This window comes from Podarcis liolepis, assembly GCF_965112155.1.
Source record: "Podarcis liolepis genome assembly, chromosome: 15".
Classification (NCBI taxonomy): domain Eukaryota; kingdom Metazoa; phylum Chordata; class Lepidosauria; order Squamata; family Lacertidae; genus Podarcis; species Podarcis liolepis.
In genome coordinates this window covers 33379632-33400544 of record NC_139566.1, presented here as the reverse complement: position 1 = coordinate 33400544, position 20913 = coordinate 33379632, and the positions used below count along the sequence as shown (strand labels likewise).

The 20913-nt window shown below is 45.1% G+C and overlaps 1 protein-coding gene across 35 annotated transcripts in view; it reads left to right on the top strand.

Annotated features, from left to right (window-relative positions):
• ARVCF (ARVCF delta catenin family member) overlaps positions 1–20913 on the top strand; it is a 608790-nt gene that overhangs the window by 313915 nt on the left and 273962 nt on the right. The window contains exon 1 of one of the 35 annotated variants that reach the window (XM_083479008.1): positions 20055–20092. The exons of the other annotated variants lie outside the window; for them this stretch is intronic. The gene's annotated coding sequence lies outside the window, so the exon portion shown is untranslated. Of the gene's footprint in view, positions 1–20054; positions 20093–20913 lie in introns of those variants that run through there. 35 annotated transcript variants of the gene reach the window in all.

The window sequence follows — 20913 nt, the reverse complement described above, 5'->3', positions numbered from 1 at the left end:
GTTTAACCCTTTCTTCTTGACCATTTCCCTGATTGAAATCGCACCCCCTCCCCTTCCCGAAGCTGCTTTTAGTCTCGCCGAGGGTAATAGACAGAAGACAATAACAGAACCATCAAGTAGGTCTGTGATGGGCACTATGCAGTCCTCAGCCTAATTTCATGGGGTGGGGGCAGGTTAAGAAGGGAAAGAACAGGGTTGAAATGGGGTTGTTGAAAGAGGGAGAGGGAAAAAGTCCCTCCCCATTCTGGGATCTGGTCCCATCTGCTGCTGGTTCTGCTCCTGCCAACCTCTTAGTGAATGTGCCCCCCCCCATGGCTTAAAGGCTCCTCAACCCTTGGGGTAGGTGGTTTCACTTTTGTTCAGGAAAAATTGTACAGGGAGGGAAGGCAGAACTATCTCTGGTGTCGCTGCCCTACTCAAAACTGAAAACTCCCCCCACAACTACTTTTCAAAGTAAGTAAATAAATAGAAAGGAGATCTAATCATGGACCTCCTGTGGTCACGCCTGTTAGGACTTCCAGGTTCTGAATGTTTAATTTGTTTCCATTTATTTATTAAAGACCTTCACGTCCTGGTTTTTATATGCCGTATTTTCCGCACCATAAGATGCACCTGACCATAAGACGCACCTAGTTTTTAGAGGAGGAAAACAAGAAAAAAAGTATTCTGAATGAAACAGTGGATGTATGATTTTTGTGGTTCATGCTGTGGCCACAGACATGTGATTTGACGGTGAGTTTGGGGTAGCCCAATGCAAAAATCCTGAGAATCCATGTGGATCTGTGCTTTGTAACCATGTTTTTGCACCATTGCGGCCCCACACAACAGTGGGTGCGTGTGTTTTTTGGTGCAGGCTGTAGCCATGGACATGCTATGTGATTTCATGGTGAATTTGGGGTAGCTCAATGCAAAAATCCTGAGGATCCATGTGGTTCTGTGCTTCGTAACCACATTTTTGCGCCATTGCGGCCCCACACAACAGTGGATGTGTGATTATATGAAAAAATCAAGGCACTATAAACTTCACTGTATTTATTTTTTATTGCATTTTTTACCCTGCTTTTCTTCCGCCATGAAATACAAGGCAGTCTACGCATCCTTTCATGCAGGCACTGACCAGACCTGTTTGCCTTCAGCCAGGGCTTCCTACCCAAAGTTCATTCAGACTATGCCCTAGGACCAACCCAAGCATTCAGTTGCCTTTCAGTTAAAAATCCCATGAGCAGGGATGGGGAACTAGTGGCCTAGATGTAGGTGGACTGCAACTCCCATCAGTCCCTGGCCATTGACCACACTGGCTGAGGCTGATGGGAGCTGAAGTCCGACAGCATTTGGGGAGAATAAAACATTCCCCATCCCTGCCTTAGACAGAACATAAGAAGAACCCTGCTGGATCAGCCCAATGGCTCATCTGTTCCAGTACCCTGTTCTCATAGTGGCAAACCCACCACTTAACCCACACATTTGGGGAACCTTTTCTTTTTTACCATATATTTCTCACAGGCATTTGGTTGGCCACTGTGAGAACGGGTTGCTAGAACAGATGAGCCACTGGCCTGATCCCTGCGGGCTCTTCTTATGCTACTGTTGTAAAGGTAAAAGGTAAGGGACCCCTGGATTGTTAAGTCCAGTCAAAGGCGACTATGGGGTTGCGGCGCTCATCTCGCTTTCAGGCCGAGGGAGCCGGCATTTGTGCACAGACAGCTTTCCAGGTCATGTGGCCAGCAGGACTAAACCGCTTCTGGTGCAATGGAACACTGATGGAAACCAGAGCGCACGGAAATGCTGTTTACCTTCCCGCCGGAGCAGTACCTATTTATTTACTTGCACTGGCGTGCTTTTGAACTGCTAGGTTGGCAGGAGCTGGAACAGAGCAATGGGAGCTCACCCTGTTGTGGGGATTCGAACCACCACCTTCTGATCGGCAAGTCCAAGAGGCTCAATGGTTTAGACCACAGCACCATGCGTGTCGCTGCTGTTGTGACCCACCTTGGATCAGATTACAACTCGGTGGTAGGTCCCAACCTACCAGTTAAATACCAGTGCCTTGCAGCATTTAAAGGGTCTTGATCTGTATTGTAAACAAAATCTTCCCTTCTTCCCTTATGGGGTATCTAAGAGCCCATATAGAGTCCTTATGTGGGTTCCCTTTTGGTAGGAGAAAATAACAGAGGCCAACCAGAGATTATTGAGAAGCAAAGCAGCTAGTAAGCCTGATCTTTATTAAAGCTGTTGCAACAGGGTGCTCCCCTCACACGCAGCAGGAAAGAGGAGGACCCAGAACAAAGGGGTGCCTGCCCTTATATAGACATTTTAAATTCCCTGCCCTGGAGCTCAAGACCACCCCTCCATACATCATACATACATCACAGAAGGGGTGTAACCCAAGACCACCCCCCACAAACATCATACCTACATCACAGAAAAGGTGGTCTACAACAGAAATTTGAATGTTGTTGTTTTTCCTGTCTGCCAGGTTATCTGATAATGCCTTATCTGATTGCCTTTCCTGGTAGTATGCCCATTCCTTTGAAATGGTGATTACCCAATTCCTGTAACAAGGAAGGTTTTTTCACCTCCTCCCTCCTTGCAGAGAAACATTTGGTCAGGCTGGGAGTCAAAATGGTTTCAGGTCAGTCTTCCTGTGCTGATCTATGTATGTGCTTGGTTGCTACATTTATGAACATTTGTCATATATGTATATGACCTTAAATTTTATTATTACACCTGGCTCCTCAATGGCACTGATTCTGTGCCTCATGAAAGTTTGCTGAGTTACCACTGGCCACCAGGTCACCATCAATGAGTCACCACAAAGGTCCTTCCTCCATCTGCCTCTCACCCAACCTCCCAAATAGAACTTGAAAATCCAGTACGTTGCTATGGGAGAAGGGTTCCTTCAGATTCTGAGCTCCGCAAACACTTAAACTGTTATCATAGAATCATAGAGTTGGAAGAGACCACAAGGGCCATCAAGTCCAACCCCCTGCCAAGCAGGAAACACCATCAGAGCACTCCTGACATATGGTTGTCAAGCCTCTGCTTAAAGACCTCCAAAGTAGGAGACTCCACCACACTCCTTGGCAGCAAATTCCACTGTCGAACAGCTCTTACTGTAAGGAAGTTCTTCCTAATGTTTAGGTGGAATCTTCTTTCTTGTAGTTTGGATCCATTGCTCCGTGTCCGCTTCTCTGGAGCAGCAGAAAACAACCTTTCTCCCTCCTCTATGTGACATCCTTTTATATATTTGAACATGGCTATCATATCACCCCTTAACCTCCTCTTCTCCAGGCTAAACATGCCCAGCTCCCTTAGCCGTTCCTCATAAGGCATCGTTTCCAGGCCTTTGACCATTTTGGTTGCCCTCCTCTGGACACGTTCCAGTTTGTCAGTGTCCTTCTTGAATTGTGGTGCCCAGAACTGGACACAGTACTCCAGGTGAGGTCTGACCAGAGCAGAATACAGTGGCACTATTACTTCCCTTGATCTAGATGCTATACTCCTATTGATGCAGCCCAGAATTGCATTGGCTTTTTTAGCTGCCGCGTCACACTGTTGGCTCATGTCAAGTTTGTGGTCAACCAAGACTCCTAGATCCTTTTCACATGTACTGCTCTCAAGCCAGGTGTCACCCATCTTGTATTTGTGCCTCTCATTTTTTTTTGCCCAAGTGCAATATCCTTGAAGGGCTCTTCATTTCCCCCATGCCACATCACTTCTGGCCTTGACGCAGCTGCTTTCAGGTGGGTTCACAGCAGCAGCGCTTTTGCAGCTCAGCCCCTGTGACTGTTCAACCTGGACTTGTCATCCTATTTTGGCTGATAGCAGCAACGCTCACAAAGCTCCTTTTGTGAGGACAGAACAACAGTCTTTTTGCCGGATCCTGAGAATACGGGCCAGCAGAACATGGATGTGAGGTTGTGTGTGCATGTGTGCATGTGTTTGTGTTTTAGGAGTCCAAACTTCAAATGAAGGAGAGCAGAACCAGGCAACGGCTGGGGAAGGTTTCGCTACGGTTGTAATGAAACCCCACACCTTAGCAGCTTGTACGCTTCTCACCAAATCATGCCTGGCTTGCGGGGTTGAAGCTCTTGTTCCAAAAGAATAAAGGCAGCTCTATAGAGTTTGCATGCAATTAGTGGTGGGTGTCTGTTCTTCCCTAAAAGGGTAAGGAAAGGTGCACCCACCTGGCTAATCTGTTTATTTGCAAGCATACCTGGATCAAAGGAAACGTTCTGTTTGCTTTTCATGGCCTTTTGTGTAAGCTGGTCTTTACAGTGGGTGCTGTAACTCAATACCCTGGGAAGTACATATTAAAGTCAGGTGATTCCTCAGGGCTTCATTCATACACACCTCCTTGAAAACATATAATATCACAGCTTTTTTATTGAGCTACTTCACTGGACAATTCTATTTAGGGAGGGCTGACTCACTAGGGCAAATGATTTGAATCAATAGTCAAATAGTGGATCTTATTCTAATTTTTTTTATAAAGATATTTATTAAAAGTTTTTAAGATACAAATAAAAACAAAAAACAAACATACAAAATAACAGACAATTAAAAACACACATTAATTTTCAATAACATAATTTCCATACACTTATTTCCTCAGACCTCCTCATACTTCCCTTCTTTGTATTCCAGTTCAATTTGTTAATTCAGCAAATCCTTACCATTAAACTTTTACCCATTTATAATCCTTTTTTCATGTCTCTTAGAGTATTACCGCTGGAAACCCCTTAGTTTCTATCCAACATCCTTCTAACATTCATTAATTTTACAGTATTTCTTTAAATAGTCTTTAAATTTCTTCCAGTCTTCTTTCACCAACTCTTCTCCCTGGTCTCGGATTCTGCCAGTCATTTCAGCCAATTCCATGTAGTCGATCACCTTCATCTGCCATTCTTCCAGAGTGGGTAGATCTTGTGTCTTCCAATACTTAGCGATGAGTATTCTTGCTGCTGTTGTAGCAAAATAGTGGATCTTATTCTAATTGCCCCAGTTAAAAACCTTGCAACCTTTGCTGTCACCTGCTCATCCTGATCTGCCAAGAGAAAAGACACTGTCCTTCTTAGCTTTCTCCCGAAGATGTCCTGCAAGGCAGTTGGTACAGATTTTTCCACAGGGTTTACTCATTAGCCTTTTCTTCTCTGGCAATATCCCACAAGCAAGCGGATGTTTGGAACCAGAGTTTTCCTTCGCCTAGGTGGGCTACCTTCTCAAGTTGAAGAGTCCCACCTGCCCCTCACTTCCCTCTGCAGCACATGCAGAAACCACCTACGTGACCATTGGACCCACTATTGGTCTCGTCCACTCAGTCCGCCAGATCCTGTCTTCGCATGCAGGTGAACCAATTCGCCTTGGCTTATTAGAGAGAACCAAACCTTGACCTCCGGCTTGGGTGTAGCGCTGAGCTTGTTTGATTGCCTGTTTGCAAAAGGCGGGGAGCAGAGGGGGAGATTTCAGGCTGTGTGCACCAGCAGGAGACCTGTGCATAGTGTGGTTCATCCAGCCAAAGATTCTTGGCTCACTGTTATGTGTGAACGTAGTCAATCAAACGGATTGACAGTGGATTCAGGAGGAACAAAAGAGAGCCTGTTTTCGCACAACGTGGAATTATTTTACAGAATTTGCTGTTGCAAGATTGATGAGGCTGTGAAGGGAGATTAGAAAAATTTGTGGAAGATAAATCTAATCAAAGGCTACTGGCCAAAACAACAGAATGGAACCTCTTGGGTTCAGAGGTATATAATTCTGAAGACCAGCTGCTGGGTGGGGTGGGAATAGCAGCCTCCGTTCCTTGATGTGGGGAGGAAGGGCTCTTCCCACTGTGGGAAACAGGAAGCTGAGCTTAATTGACCTTCGTTTTGATGCAGCACTGCTCTCCTAGCACCAGTGCATCTATTAGATACTACAAGGATACTACAAGATGCCATGATAGCAGTCTAGCAAAACAACAACAACAACCAAACTTATGGTCACGTAAAGTATACTCAATAAACACACGAGACATAACCAGCTGTGTTCTTAGATAAATAAGGTATACTATTCATAGTATCAAATTGTAAATTTCAATGGAAGTAACTCATAAAGTTCAACAAACGAACAAAGCAGAAGACCCAGTGGATAAGATCATTCTTTAGTCAGAATGATCTGTAGACCGTGGAACTCTCTCCCACAGGAGCCAGTGGTGGTCACGAACACTGCTTCTCACAACAGATCCTTATTTGAACACTGAAAGGATTAGTTCTCTGTGGGCTGCAGTGCTTTGAAAAGTAATTATAGTTCGCGTGTTGCAAGGGGTTGAACTTGATGACTTTTCCAACTCTCTCTCTCTGTGTGTGTGTGTATATATATATATATATATATATATATATATATGTATGTATATGGCTTCAGCAGCCATCTGGCTACCACCTTCTGAAATTCCTTTGTTATAATTTTGATCTTGTATATTCTGTATTCCCTCAGCAGCCCTGCAAAAACCTGAGTGCAAGCTTCCGGTCGTGAGTGAGGGCTGCCTCAGCGGCCTTCCCATGGCTCCATAATCTCTTTATCAACAATGATTTAATTATCTCCCGACTTCCTTATTACATCAACCCTTTTGCAGATAGCCCATGAATATCCTTACTATGAACACAGCATTTTTAATAAAAGGGGTGGGAAAGCAGTAAATATTCATCAGACTGGCCTTTTTGTCACCTAAATATTTCTGCGAAGAACGGGTTTCTGTGGGTGTATGAAAACACTCGTTGTTGATAAATCCAACTTTTGCCAAGTTTTAAACAATCTTAGATCTCTGTATTGTTATTTTTTTAAAAAAACCTGTAATATATTATGTCAGTCCATTGACTCATTTAGTTCAGTATGACCAGTGATTGGGGGGTGGGGTGGAGAATGGGGCTTGAAACTGGTCCTTGGAAATGGATCACAGTACTGAGCCAGATTTGTATTCAAGGTAGGGATGAGGTGGGGGAGGGAGTTGCGTTCATTTCCCACTATTATGTAGATGTACCTAGTTGCCAGGGATGCGGGTGGCGCTGTGGGTTAAACCACACAGAGCCTAGGACTTGCCGATCACAAGGTCGGCGGTTCGAATCCCTGCGATGGGGTCAGCTCCCGTTGCTTGGTCCCTGCTCCTGCCAACCTAGCAGTTCGAAAGCACGTCAAAGTGCAAGTAGATAAATAGGTACTGTTCTGGCAAGAAGGTAAACAACGTTTCCGTGCGCTGCTCTGGTTCGCCATAAGTGGCTTAGTCATGCTGGCTACATGACCCAGAAGCTGTACACCGGCTTCCTCGGCCAGTAAAGCGAGATGAGCACCGCAACCCCAGAGCTGGCCATGACTGGACCTAATGGTCAGGGGCCCCTTTACCTTTACCTTACCTAGTTGCCATTTGCCAGAAGAATATGTTTTCAGAAATGCAGCAATCTTCCAAAATTCACCCTCTGCTGAATTTTGCAACACAGTTTTCCAGCCAAGTATTGTGTGCAGAAATGCATGCATCAGGGTAAAGTGTGCATAAAATACATATATCTGTATGAAAATAGAAATAGATCTGTCAGGAATAAGCATGGACCAATGGTACCAAATAGTATGGGAAACAGCCCTACTAGAAAAATCAACCAATAAACTGAAACTGACATGGGGACAAACAGAAGAAGACACCTTTACCCTGGTATGGCTCCTCTTTATCACATACACAGCCCAACAAGACAATGACAATAATCCATCAACAGCATACAAATCAATATGGCTAACCTGATCCAAAACACCCACTTACACACGAAAACAAAGATCACCACAGCCAATCACAAGCAAACAATCGCACCCTAGGCCAACCCCAACCTCTCTCACCACCAAAGGAACACAAGTGAACAGCACAAGCAACGCTGACACCAAACCCTACATACATTAAGCATAATAGAAGCATCACCACCCGACCCCCCCATCTCCCCCCCCCCATGTTTCAATAAATGAAACTGATTTATAAAAATGTTACATGGAAAAAATACGAGAGACATTACACATACTTCTGTAAAACAAGAAAATCTTTAATAAAAAATAAAAATATCCGTATGAAAATAACATACAAAAATGCAACGCTTTTTTTGGGGGGGGGGTGTATATTAGCCCATGCAGAAATATACATGTTGGATGAAATTCACAGTAAAATTGCTTACGAATTTTCACAAGGACTTTTTCCAAGCAAAATTTGCCAACAGGGGTGGGAACGCGGAGAACATGGGGAACATGTGGTTTCCAGCAACTACTGACCATAGAGGCAGAACGTGGCCATCACGGCTAGTAGCCACAATTTGTCCCTCTCTACACACATGCAATGGTTGTATTTGCTGGGGGAGAAGTATTGCCTCCCAGAAACTGAATCCAGTGACATGAGTACAGGTGAATGACAATTCCTTGACAATTCCTGCCCTTGCTGGGAGGTTCAGGGCACTTAGAAAAGGATAGTGTTTTTGAGGGGTCCACCCTAAAAGTTGGGTATAAAATAAAATCTTACATCACATTCACTGCATACATTTAAAGCACTATGATACCAGTGTGTGTGTGTGTGTGTGTAGTGTGGTGTAGTGGTTAAGAGCAGTGGACTCGTAATCTGGGGAACCGGGTTCACTTCCTCGCTCCTCCACATGCAGCTGCTGGGTGACCTTGGGCTAGTCACACTTCTCTGAAGTCTCTCAGCCCCACTCACCTCACAGAGTGTTTGTTGTGGGGGAGGAAGGGAAAGGAGATTGTTAGCCGCTTTGAGACTCCTTTGGGTAGTGATAAAGCGGGATATCAAATCCAAACTCTTCTTCTTCTACGACTTTAAATAGTCATGGATTCCCCCTAAGGATTCTGGGAGCTGTGGTTTGTTTTGGGTGCTAAGAGTTATTATGAGGCCCCTATTCCCCTGTTTACATTCCTACAATTTCCAGAGTTCCCTGGGAAAGACGGATTGACAGTTAAACCTTTATGAGAATTGCAGCTCACGTGGTGGAGGAAATCATGGTCTCCTAAGAACTTTAAGCACCCTTAATGAATGACAACTCCCAGAATTATTTGGCTGCTTGAAGTCATATCATACTGCTTCTGTTTTTCATAATTCCTTAATAAAAAGACCATGTGATTGTGTTTCTTTTGGGGGATGGGTGGACTTTGGAAGAATGAATCACCTCTATTCTGTGTTGATTGGTTTGTGTGTTATCAAGACTTGGCTGTTTCCTTTCGAGTTGATAATATTCCACAATGCTGACATTCAGCCAAAGAAATACATTATCCGAGACTTGCTTATCACCTTCTCTCCCCCCGCACCACACACCCTGCTTATTTTATTGCTGCCTCATTTTATACAGCAGCACTGTAAATCAGTCTTTGCGAAGAAAAGGCTTCTGTATCTCACAAAATTGTGTAGGGTCCAGAATATTAGTGGAAGAGAGAGAATTGGACTGAATGGGGAAGATAATATTTCTCCTTAACGTGTGCTAGCTTTTCAATAACCCGGCGAGGTAAACCGGACAGAGAACAATTGGCTCAATGTTATAAAGACCACAGCGTGGTCAGAGGCACTAGAACTGCTTGCAGGTGCAACTGAATGAAGATTATCACTAGCTATGAGACTGTGATATGCACAGTTTCATAGCTAGTGCCTGTAAATGAAATTTTGGGAAGAGGTCTGTTTTGCATGAGAGCACAGCACAAGAAGGAAATTGTTGAATCTTTTGTGGTAGATCACCGCTATGCATGTTGGCAAAGAAGTAAATTAAGCTTACTCCCAAGTAAGGATGTTGGAGTATACTGATGGAAATGGAAACAGGAGCAGAAATTGCTGGTATTCACTTATTTGTCCCATGTTGAGTGGATATCAATCCAGTGATTACAATTTGAAATCCCTGTTGTTGTTGTTGTTGTTGTTGTTGTTGTTGTTGTTTTCAGTCCGCAAATGGTAAGTAAGTGATAGATCATCCTCTCTGGTTTGCATTGCATCTCCTTTGTTTCAAAATGAATAGTGTGGAATAAATACATAAAGATCTGCCACATTGTGGAATAACATAGTTTTTGTTGGAAATTGATCTGCAGCAGAACAGAAGCAGCACGGCATGGGTCAAAATGGAAACTGATGTCTCTCTACATCTCTGCTCCCGAGTAAGTGTGCATAGAATTGCAGCTAAACAGTGCTACTTAGCCATAAGCTCTCTACTGTCCAGAGGCTTACGCCCTATAAAGTCTGTTGAGGATTGCAGCCTTAAGGCTATTAAAACAGATATGCAGTTTTATAAGACTCGCAGGCGCACTTATCAGGAATTAGCTGTAATTAGCTATCAGGGATTCAGAAGTTAAAATATACGGAATATTTCAATTTGAATGGCACAGGAAACAGTTGGAACAAATCTGCAAAAAGATACACAAATGATTATCTATGTTGAGGAAGCACAACAAAGATTGAGGCACTACCTTTTGGCAGACCTGCCATATGTGTAACTCAACTTTGCAAAAGTTTGCAAGGCTGACTCCAGAAAGAAACAATCTGCATGGTGCAAAAAAACCTAAAAACTAAAAGCAAACAAACTGGAAAAGTCTATGGCACCAGAGCAGGAGCCTTTTTCTTGAAAGTCTGTAAGCGGCATCAGTAGCTAGAGCAGGGTCAACCCATGGGGTGGGGAGAGACGACCTCCAGATGTTGTGGACTACAACTCCCATCACCCCTAGCAACTGACCACACTGTCTGGGACTGATGGGAGTTGTAGTCCACAACATCTGGAGAGTACCTCATTGGCTACCCCAATCTAGAGGCTGGAAAATTGCTCTAAACATAAATGGAACTATGTTAAGATCTGCACGTGTGGCTGGATTTTAGCTATCATAGGATGGTTCACATTTGGGCAAGGAAATAAGTATGCAGCTGAGTGCCACATTTTGGAGGAAGAATGCAAAGAAGAAATGCAGATATTTTCTACTTGCTCTCCTGCTACCCACAACAAAATATTTTAGAAGAGCTATACTTCCTATGGCTTCGAGACATAATTAGGATTTATTTATTTTTGCTTAATGCTGTCTAATGTCATCACAGTGATTTTGCAAATTTAAATATAGTAGATGTTTTCTGGATGCACTTCAAAAGAGATCACATAAGCATATGAAAAAAAAAGCTTGTCTTGGGTTAGAAGCTTCCCTCCTCCCTTTCTTCTGAAAAATTCAACACTCTTGCCAGGTAGCTTGGTGGATAGTTATTTGCAAGCAACATTGCATCTCAACCCATACTGTGAATCTTTTTAAATGTGTTCCTGTGCAGGAATGTAAGAGAAATCTCAGATGCAAAGTCAAAACTTAACAAAACCTTCCTGGACTAGAGGTCGATTTTCACAGCCATCCAAGTGCCTTAGCATATATCCAAGGAACTCACTTACCATGTGCCTCCTTGTCTGTAAAGGAAATAAAATAATACAGTTTGGCAAAAAGGAAAGTCTTTTGTGGTCTGCCCTTTTCATTTGTGGTCATTTCCCCCCCAGGAAAGGCTATTTGCCATACACTTGAGGACCAGTACACTGTATCAGTATGATCTAATGTCTTCCAAGATGCCAGGATTCTTTGGCAGAAAACAGTATTATACCAGGAATGTTGTTGTTGTTTAGTCGTGTCCGACTCTTCGTGACCCCATGGACCAGAGCACGCCAGGCACTCCTGTCTTCCACTGCCTCCCGCAGTTTGGTCAAACTCATGCTGGTAGCTTCAAGAACACTGCCCAACCATCTCGTCCTCTGTGGTCCCCTTCTCCTTGTGCCCTCCATCTTTCCCAACATCAGGGTCTTTTCCAGGGAGTCTTCTCTTCTCATGAGATGGCCAAAGTCTTGGAGCCTCAGCTTCAGGATCTGTCCTTCCAGTGAGCACTCAGGGCTGATTTCCTTCAGAATGGAGAGGTTTGATCTTCTTGCAGTCCATGCGACTCTCAAGAGTTTCCTCCAGCACCATAATTCAAAAGCATCAATTCTTCGGCGATCAGCCTTCTTTATGGCCCAGCTCTCACTTCCATACATCACTACTGGGAAAACCATAGCTTTAACTATTCAGACCTTTGTTGGCAAGGTGATGTCTCTTCTTTTTAAGATGCTGTCTTTTGTGGCAATGACAAACCTAGACAGAACCAGGAATGTTAAGATGGCATAATACAGTGTTAAATGTAAGGTGCAGAGACATATCTGAGGAGCCTGATTGCATCCACTTCTTGCGATCTTATCACAGCCCCCACCTCGTTGGTCTCCTGCATTTATGATACATCCCATGAAGCCAAGGTAGTTATCGTGTGTTTTACGATGTGATCTTGTCTCAGTGTTCTTTCCTGCTCAAATTTTCATCCATCAATTGCAAGTCCAAACACCAGCCAATGGCACAGTAATGTTGAGGTTGTGTGTGAAGTGGAGCTTCTAGGCATTTATTTTATTTTATTTTATTTTTTAAAAGAATTGTACCTTGTTTTCAAGGTACAACGTTTTCCCCAGCAGGTTATTTTTGGAGGGGGGGGGAACCATTTGAAATCGCTCTGGAAGTGCTCAACATATCCATCATCTCCCTTCTCTACTTCCTCCCCCAAACGGGGAGCGTGTGGCTAAAAAGAGGCGTGCAGATGGCGCAGATGAAGAAAATAAGAGGTGACATTTGACAGTCCTCCTCTCTTTATTGTAAGATTAAAAGGAGGCAGAAGGCAATACAGTTTCTATTATTTATTAAGTGTCAGGAATGACCTTCACATCTGGAGTTGCAACATCCCTGGCGCAGAATCTCATTATTTTAATAGCCATCAACATTATTTACTGTGTTTCAGCACCTTGCTAAAACAGGAGGGTGATGTCTTACATCTGTGTTGGTTGTCTCGTAACTGAAGACACCACAGTGCCTTTAGTAGGCAGTGACAGAAGTGGAATTATTTCCTTCTCCTCTCCCCCCCCCACCCCCACCCCAGCCAGTTTTGTTGTATTCAGAAGAGTTTGGGTTCTGCCATCTTCAAATTACTCTCCTGGCTTTTAAAAAATGTGCGTATTCCATTTGGCTGTTATCCACCATGCAAACTGCAGAATTTGACACTGCTAACAATTTCCTCTTTCATAAGAATCCCATTCCTTGTAACTGGATTGAATGCATTTTAAAAAAAAGGGACGTCTTTGTTTCAGATGGAGAAATAGGTTAGGTAACGTTATCTCTACCTCACCTCAGCAATTCAGCGTCTCCCCTCCCCTCCCCACCATTCCATATTCCTTATGTAGTGGGGAAAGACTTTGTGAAGTGTTGCAGAAGAAGCATCGGTAGAAAATCTAAGGCAACCAGATTTCTGCGGCTGCTTCATTTTTGTGTGTGGAAGGCGCTTGGAGCAACTGTTGGAGCTGCAGCAGCAATTGGCAACTTAAGGGTTAATTACACTGTCCGGTGCTGATGTTGTTGCTTGAGAGCAAAACAGGCAAGACTCCAACCTGTCTTTTTCAGGCTTTATTCTCTGTACAAACTATTTACAATGTAGAGCGTCGCAAGTCCATGTCTGCTCAGTCGCTAGCAGAATCTGGGAGTGGGTGGTCCTTATACCTTCCCCAGCATAACAGTCGTGTGACCCCCCCATCCTTCTCCTCCCCTTTCTGCGCGCAAACCTACTGCGCAAAGTGGTCGCTGGCAAAGGGGGACTTGCCTCCCCTCCGCTTTGCTCAGGCTTGGTGTTGAGGCTCTCCCTAGCATCTTCTGATCCCTGCGCCCCTTCCCCACTGGAGCGGGGCTTCCCTCCTCGCCAGAGGAAGAACTGCTTCGCAAGATCTTCGGAGGCTCCCTGTAACACAACTGCCCTTCCACCTCTTGCCTCTGAGCTGATGGCAGTTCCCTGACATCTGCTGTCACTGTTTTGGGGTGTTAGGAGAGGGGGGTACCTCTGGTGGGAGAGACATCATGCTCCTCCTGGGGTAGTTGTCCTCATTTGGTCCTCACCCTGCACTCAGCTCTCATCTGTGGCTCCTGGAAACTGTCAGCATGTGACAGCAGCCACACTCCAGGAACAGCTTTGACTGGCTGGGCTTAACCAGGTGAGGGTAACCGGCGCATCTCAAACCTTCAATGAGTTAGGGACTTCCCTGCCATGCAAAGACAGGCTCTAGCGGATTGAGTAGATAAGATAAATAGCAGGTCCAACAGTCAAGAAGGCGGTTTCTGCATGTGCTGTAGAAGGAAGCGAGGGGCAGACAGGGCTCGCCAACCTGGTAAGGTAGCCCGTCTTGAAGGAAAACTCTGATCCTAAACCTCCACCACCTTTGGGAAGAAAAAAAGGCTACACTAAACCAGAATGGAGTCCCTGGCAATTGTTTTGTACCTTGCCTCCTTCCTCCCGCAGCCAAGCTGGTGGCAGACATATTGCTCTGCTTTCCTTTGGACCACATCAGTGAGGCCGAGAAGATGGACTTGGCATATAAACACTGCCCAAGCTTATGCCCCAGGGAGGTCACTTGAGTGCTGCAGCAATTTGACCTCACCCCTGGAGGCATACTCCATTGTCTCTCGAGACAGATGGATGCTGACATATTAAAGTCAGCAATCCTGGGACGTGGTGGAGGTATTACTTGGCAACCAGCCATTGGCTGAGACAGGAAGTGCTCTGATTGGCTGTGCTGCTGTGAGGGAGTTTTCTGGCGAATGTTAAGTTGGACCTAAGCCTGCCCCCGATGAGACCTGCCCCTCTCTGTTTCTTTATCCTCAAACTATACATTTTTTGGGAGGTTCAGTTTCCTCTGTAAAATGCCATCAAGATTTCTTTTGTCTCTAGACTCCTGTGTTATGTAAGTGACTTTGCTAACACCAACAACCGCAGTGTAGCCATAGCAGAGTCACTTATTCCAGGTGATACAGGGCAAGGATGAAGTGCAAACTATTGGCTCCTATGTTTGTGTAACCCCATGTACACATTCTGTAGATCTGTAGTCATATCCCATTTCTTTTTATCTTAAAAACTGATAAACCACTTTTCAGATGCACATTTATGAATCTCAGAGTGGTTCATGATACACATAAAACATTCAGATCCATAAATAACAATAGTTTAAATGTCCTGATGGGACAGGCAGCCCTGTATCAGGAAGTTTTTAATGCTTGGTGTTTTATTATGTTTTTATATATGCTCTTAGCCGCCCGGAGTGACTGGGGAAACCCAGCCAGATGGGTGGGGTATAAATAATAAAAATATTTTTATAATTCTATACTTTCAGCAACTACAGCAGCCAGAACTACAATAAAAAGGAATCAGTTCAATAGTCAGGAAGTACCAGAGTAACTCCAGAGGTCTCCCAACTGTCTGCAAAATAACCCCATCATCACTGACTGCCTTATTGTTTTACCCCTTATGTATTTGCCGCCTTGTGCTCCTTTGGGAGGAAGCTGGGGAGATAATTTTAATTAATAAACACACTTCTTTCATCTGCATAGTCTAATCTGAGTTTGGGCCTGGTAGTTTGTCAGGAGCGAGCCAGCAGTAAATCACACATAGTGGTTGACGTTAACTCTTTATTAGAAAACAGGATCTGCAAAGGAGTGCTAAGCCTACTGGGCACATAAACTCTTATTCGGTAGAGACAATTGCGAGGACTGAAAGTCCCTGCCTTCCCACAACTGCCTAAGGTTTTCTCCAAGCAATCTGAGACTGCTCCTGCCACTTCATGCCTTTTCTGGGTCCGGGAGAACATCAGGGAGGGGAGCTTGTCACAGCAGGCAGGGGAGACACCCGGGACTCTGCACCAGCCCAACTCATCTCTGTCTCTTGGCCTTCCTCATCCCACTATCCTGTTTCAGCTTCTGCCTCTGATTCTGGAATGCTCTCTGTCACAGACTCTCCCTCCTCACTAAGCCCTGTTATCTCTTTAGCTTCCGGCACCTCATCTTCCCAGACTTCTCCCTCTGACTACTCACTGTTGTCCCACCACCAAACTCCAGGCTCTAAGTCTTTTTCCCTTGGGGGTCCCCTAGTTGGTTCCTCCTACCATTCCCCTGCGTCCAACCAGTCTGTGACAGTAGTTGTGAATCATTTCACCTTTAATCAGGAGGGTGGACTAGGCAATCTTTGGTTCTTTCTATATCTTTCATTTTCTGCTACTCCGAAGAACTGACTGCTTTAGAAATCTAGTCCTGAGCCACTTCAAAGGTGCTGATAAATGCCTTTGATCTGCCAGGTTGGGATTGGAGGATCCTAATCTCCCTAACCAACATGGTATTACTTATATTTTTCTTTTCTCCTGTGACTTCGCATTTTCTCCCTTGCTTGTTTAATATAGCCGAATTCAAAAAAAAAGGGGGGAGAAGGGAAACCATCTTCGGTTAAAAGCCAAAAAAAGCCAAAGACCCAAAGAAAACTCTCCTTCAGTCTTTGCTCCCCGCCCCCATCAGTCTGTACCAGAAGCTGAGCAAATACCAAATTAACCCCCTCCTCCAAGATCCTGGCTGGTGTCCAAAACCTTTCCAGAAAAGGAAACATTGATAAAATCAGCATCTGCCTTGTACAACAAGATAGCTGAAGAAAGGCTTGTGCCTTTGGTGGTTTGGCTGTTTGAGTCTGTGTATAATCCATGTTGTATTTTGAACTGCGGGTGCCTATCCACAATTACAGCTCTCTCGCTGCTCAAGAAACCTGGCCAAAGTACATTGTGCCGTGATCATTTATGTTGGTTGCTTTTGCACAGCAAAGGATTCCTGCAAATGAAAAAAGTCTTTAACTTCTGTCTCTCCTTCCTGTTTTGATAAGAAAATAATATAACAAGAGTCGAGTTCCTTCTTTACAAGGATGAGAGCCAAGACTTTTTGTTGTTGATTTAAGGAAAAGGATTCGGCGTTAGGTTTCCAGTGGGAATAAACAGTGTATAATTTGAGATCTGAACCGACTCCCTTGCTAAGATGTATTTTGGGACACGTGGAATAATAAAACTCGCCTCTTGTTCTATATTTGAACTTCAGTGGTATCCAAGGTTTTTGTTTCATCTCCAGGCCAAGTCCAGCTCTTTGGGGGCCTTTAGTCAGCTTGGCTGGGGTGGGGGTGATGGCTTGACATATCTGGGGGGGGGGGGCTAAGTAGAGGCACAGCCTGGTGTAAGGAGGCAGTCATTTCCATCCTGTCCTGTGTTCATGGCAATCAAAGCTGTTTCCGTTCTACTACAGTTCAGCTTCTGCTAAAACCTCCTCTACAGCCAGAATGAATGTGATTTACTACAGAAAAATCAGCAACACATTTAAATGGAAGGGAAATGTTAAGAACTGGGCAGAAAATACTGTAATTATTTATGTAACATTCATGGACACAAACATATTAGCCAATACCACTCACATTCGCTTGCATGATTTCTGTTTATGAAATCAGGCGAGCATGTAAATTGTGGCTGATGGAATACCCCAGCATCCCTTGACACAGCTAGTTGGGGCTGAAAAGAAGTCAGACAGGTGAGCTGAGGACCTGTTCTGCAATGCGGTTCACTCTATTAGACCAGGGTCTAGATGAGTTGGGAAGCAGGTAAGAGCCCATGCCAAGAGAGAACAAAGATGGCAGCACTGAGTCTGATTTGATGGGTCTGGGCATGGCGACTGCCCACCTGCACCTATGAGATATGCAAACACTGTTTGTTTGTACCATGCTTTACTTTGCTATATTTGCATTTGTGCATGCTAGAATATATTTTGTTAGACTGGTAAAGTTGTGATTCCTACATTGTCGGGATTGGCCCTTCCAACTCTACAACTTGATGATTCTATGAGAAACCTTACTTTGCTCCTGAGAATTAGCCTGATGAAACCAAGTGACTAATACACATTGCAACAATGCAGCATGTACTGAGAACTGGTCATTTGAAATGAGACCATTATGCATACGATATACCAATGGCAGAGGCTCTGACCAATACCAATGGAGGGCATTTGGTTACAGGATTGGTGTGGGCTCTTTCTGCATTTCTTGATTGCTGAGCACCAGACCTCATGGCCAAGTGCCAGATCAGACCAAAAACCTATCAGCCTCGCCCAATCAGAAGGCTCTCTAGATCAGCATGTTTTTTCCCCATAGAGGCTGACCATTGTGGCCATCTTTTCTTATATGTGAGTTTGAGTTAGTTAATTCAGATAAACTGCGTACCATAAAGGGTACCTTTGCACCAATTAAACTGTAAGAGAAGCAGTTGTGCACCAGAGGATTAATGGCGATCTCAGAATGAAGAAATACAGTAGTAGTAATGTTTGTGGTTGTCTGGGATCTGAACAGGATCCCACCTTTTGTTGCAGATTTCGGTTGTCTCTCTAAATGCATCACTCTTATGTCTGAACTGTGAGCTTTCCAGAGCCATGTGGTTTCTTAAAAACAATTCACTGAAGTGGTTGGATGGAAAGGTCCGTATAGTTAAAGCTATGATTTTCCCAGTAGTGATGTATGGAAGTGAAAGCTGGACCATAAAGAAGGCTGATCGCCGAAGAATTGATGCTTTTGAATTATGGTGCTGGAGGAGACACTTGAGAGCCCAATGGACTGCAAGAAGATCAAACCTATCCATTCTGAAGGAAATCAGCCCTGAGTGCTCACTGGAAGGACAGATCCTGAAGCTGAGGCTCCAAGACTTTGGCCATCTCATGAGAAGAGAAGACTCCCTGGAAAAGACCCTGATGTTGGGAAAGATGGAGGGCACAAGGAGAAGGGGACGACAGAGGACGAGATGGTTGGACAGTGTTCTCGAAGCTACCAGCATGAGTTTGACCAAACTGCGGGAGGCAGTGGAGGACAGGAGTGCCTGGCGTGCTCTGGTCCAGGGGGTCACGAAGAGTCGGACACGACTGAACGACTCGTTGTTGTTGTTTAGTCATTTAGTCGTGTCCGACTCTTTGTGACCCCATGGACCAGAGCACGCCAGGCACTTCTGTCTTCGACTGAACGACTAAACAACAACAACAACATGCAGATTCCAATCGCCATCTCTCATCCCACCCCAGCTTTTTTTTTACTCCTCTGAAAAAGCACTGGTCTGAGCTGCATGTGAACAATTTCTGTGCAGTAAATCCACAGCCTGTGTTTGGGCTTCCAGAAGCATTAGTTGAATTGTTTGAATCAAGGGCACAGTGGAGACTGTTCCATTCAGCGCCCATGTGTTCATCCTGATAGCCCTTTGTTCCAAGAGTTGGAGGGCTGCAAATTTTTGCTGATGAAAGTGCAAAAACAGCTGGGGTTTTTTGGTGTGTTTTTTTAGCAGCTCTCTAAGATCAAGCTACTGTTTGTAGACCTCGGCAGACAATTGGAATGCATCCTCTGTTCGCTGGCTTTGCACAATGCAAGCTTCTGACCTCTGCCTCTGGCTGCTGGGGATCTGAAAGCGTTGACGTAGAAGACTTGGGCCTGTGCAAAAGTTTAATTATGTTGAGTGGATGTGGATGGCAGAACTGACCGAATGCTTCTCTGGAAATGCTTCCAGACATTTATCACAGAAGATGTGGCATCCTAAATTGAGTTGTTCCAGATGGTCGCCATGTATTGTAAGCAGGGAGCAGGGAGCTATGGGACAAGAAAAACCAAAACCCCTGGTGTGCCAATTCTAGACCTTCACCATCCATGACCTACCAAATTGGTTGTGTTTAGGGCAACGTGCTTCCCAGTTTGTGTCTTCAAAAGTGTAACCACTGCATTTATTTAATGGGAGCCCTTCTGAGATCGTATTGCAATCTCCCCCAATCCGGTTGCTATGCAGAAACCCTGTTCAGCAAACTGGTTAAAGTCTTTAGTATGCATAGAACAAGTTGTACATACCCTGAACAAGGGTCATTATTTTTTAAAAATTGTTTCGGAAGGGCATAACATCCACTTCATACTGTCCTGGCCCTCGGTGCCAGATCAAGAACTTGTTCGCCCAGTCCAGTTTCTGCCAAAGGCTTTAATGCATAAATCAGATTGGAACATAGCCAAGGCATGGGTAACAAGGTGCAGCTGGTACAAAAGGTATGCATGGCTATGTGGAAGCTAAGATATTGATCCAACACGCCCCGTACACTTTCCTTTTGAAGAGTGGGGCAGACACAGCCTTAGTGCAGTAAGCAGCCTGAGTTCCGGGACCAGGTAAGCATACAGGTGCTCCTTTGAGGTGGTCGGGTTTGTGAGGTCCGTTTGCTCCTGCGCTGGTGTCTCCATGTCCTTGGAGATGGGGGTGGTGTTGACACCGACTGGCATCTGATTTAGTCGCTTCTCCAAAACAGAGAGGCTTTTCACTGATACAGCACAGCTCCACAGCAGGAGGTGGCTAAAGGTAAAGAGACCCCTGGCCATTAGGTCCAGTCGTGACCGACTCTGGGGTTGCGGCGCTGATCTCACTTTATTGGCCTAGGGAGCCGGCGTACAGCTTCCGGGTCATGTGGCCAGCATGACTAAGCTGCTTCTGGTGAACCAGAGCTGCGCATGGAAACGCCGTTTACCTTCCCGCCAGAGCGGTACCTATTTATCTACTTGGACTTTGACGTGCTTTCGAACTGCTAGGTTGGCAGGAGCAGGAACCAAGCAGCAGGAACTCACCCCGTCGCGGGGATTCGAACCGCCAACCTTTTGATCGGCAAGCCCTAGGCTCTGTGGTTTAGACCACAGCGCCACCCGCATCCCTCCGAAGGGCATACAACTCCCCAAGTTCCTCCCATTCCTCCTCAGTGTGCTGGTCCCGGGGGGGAAGGTACTATTACCATAGCCAAAGTTCAGTCCAGAGTCACTAGCAGGGTAGACGATCACTAGATGAGACATGAGGTCCGAAACAGGGAGCCGGGTGGGGGAACAGGAACGCTGGTAGGGCAGAAGCAGGAAGCCAGGCGGGGAACAGGAACACTGGTAGGGCAGAAGCAGGGAGCCAGGCGGGGAACAGGAACACTGGTAGGGCAGCACTGGGCAGCCGGGCG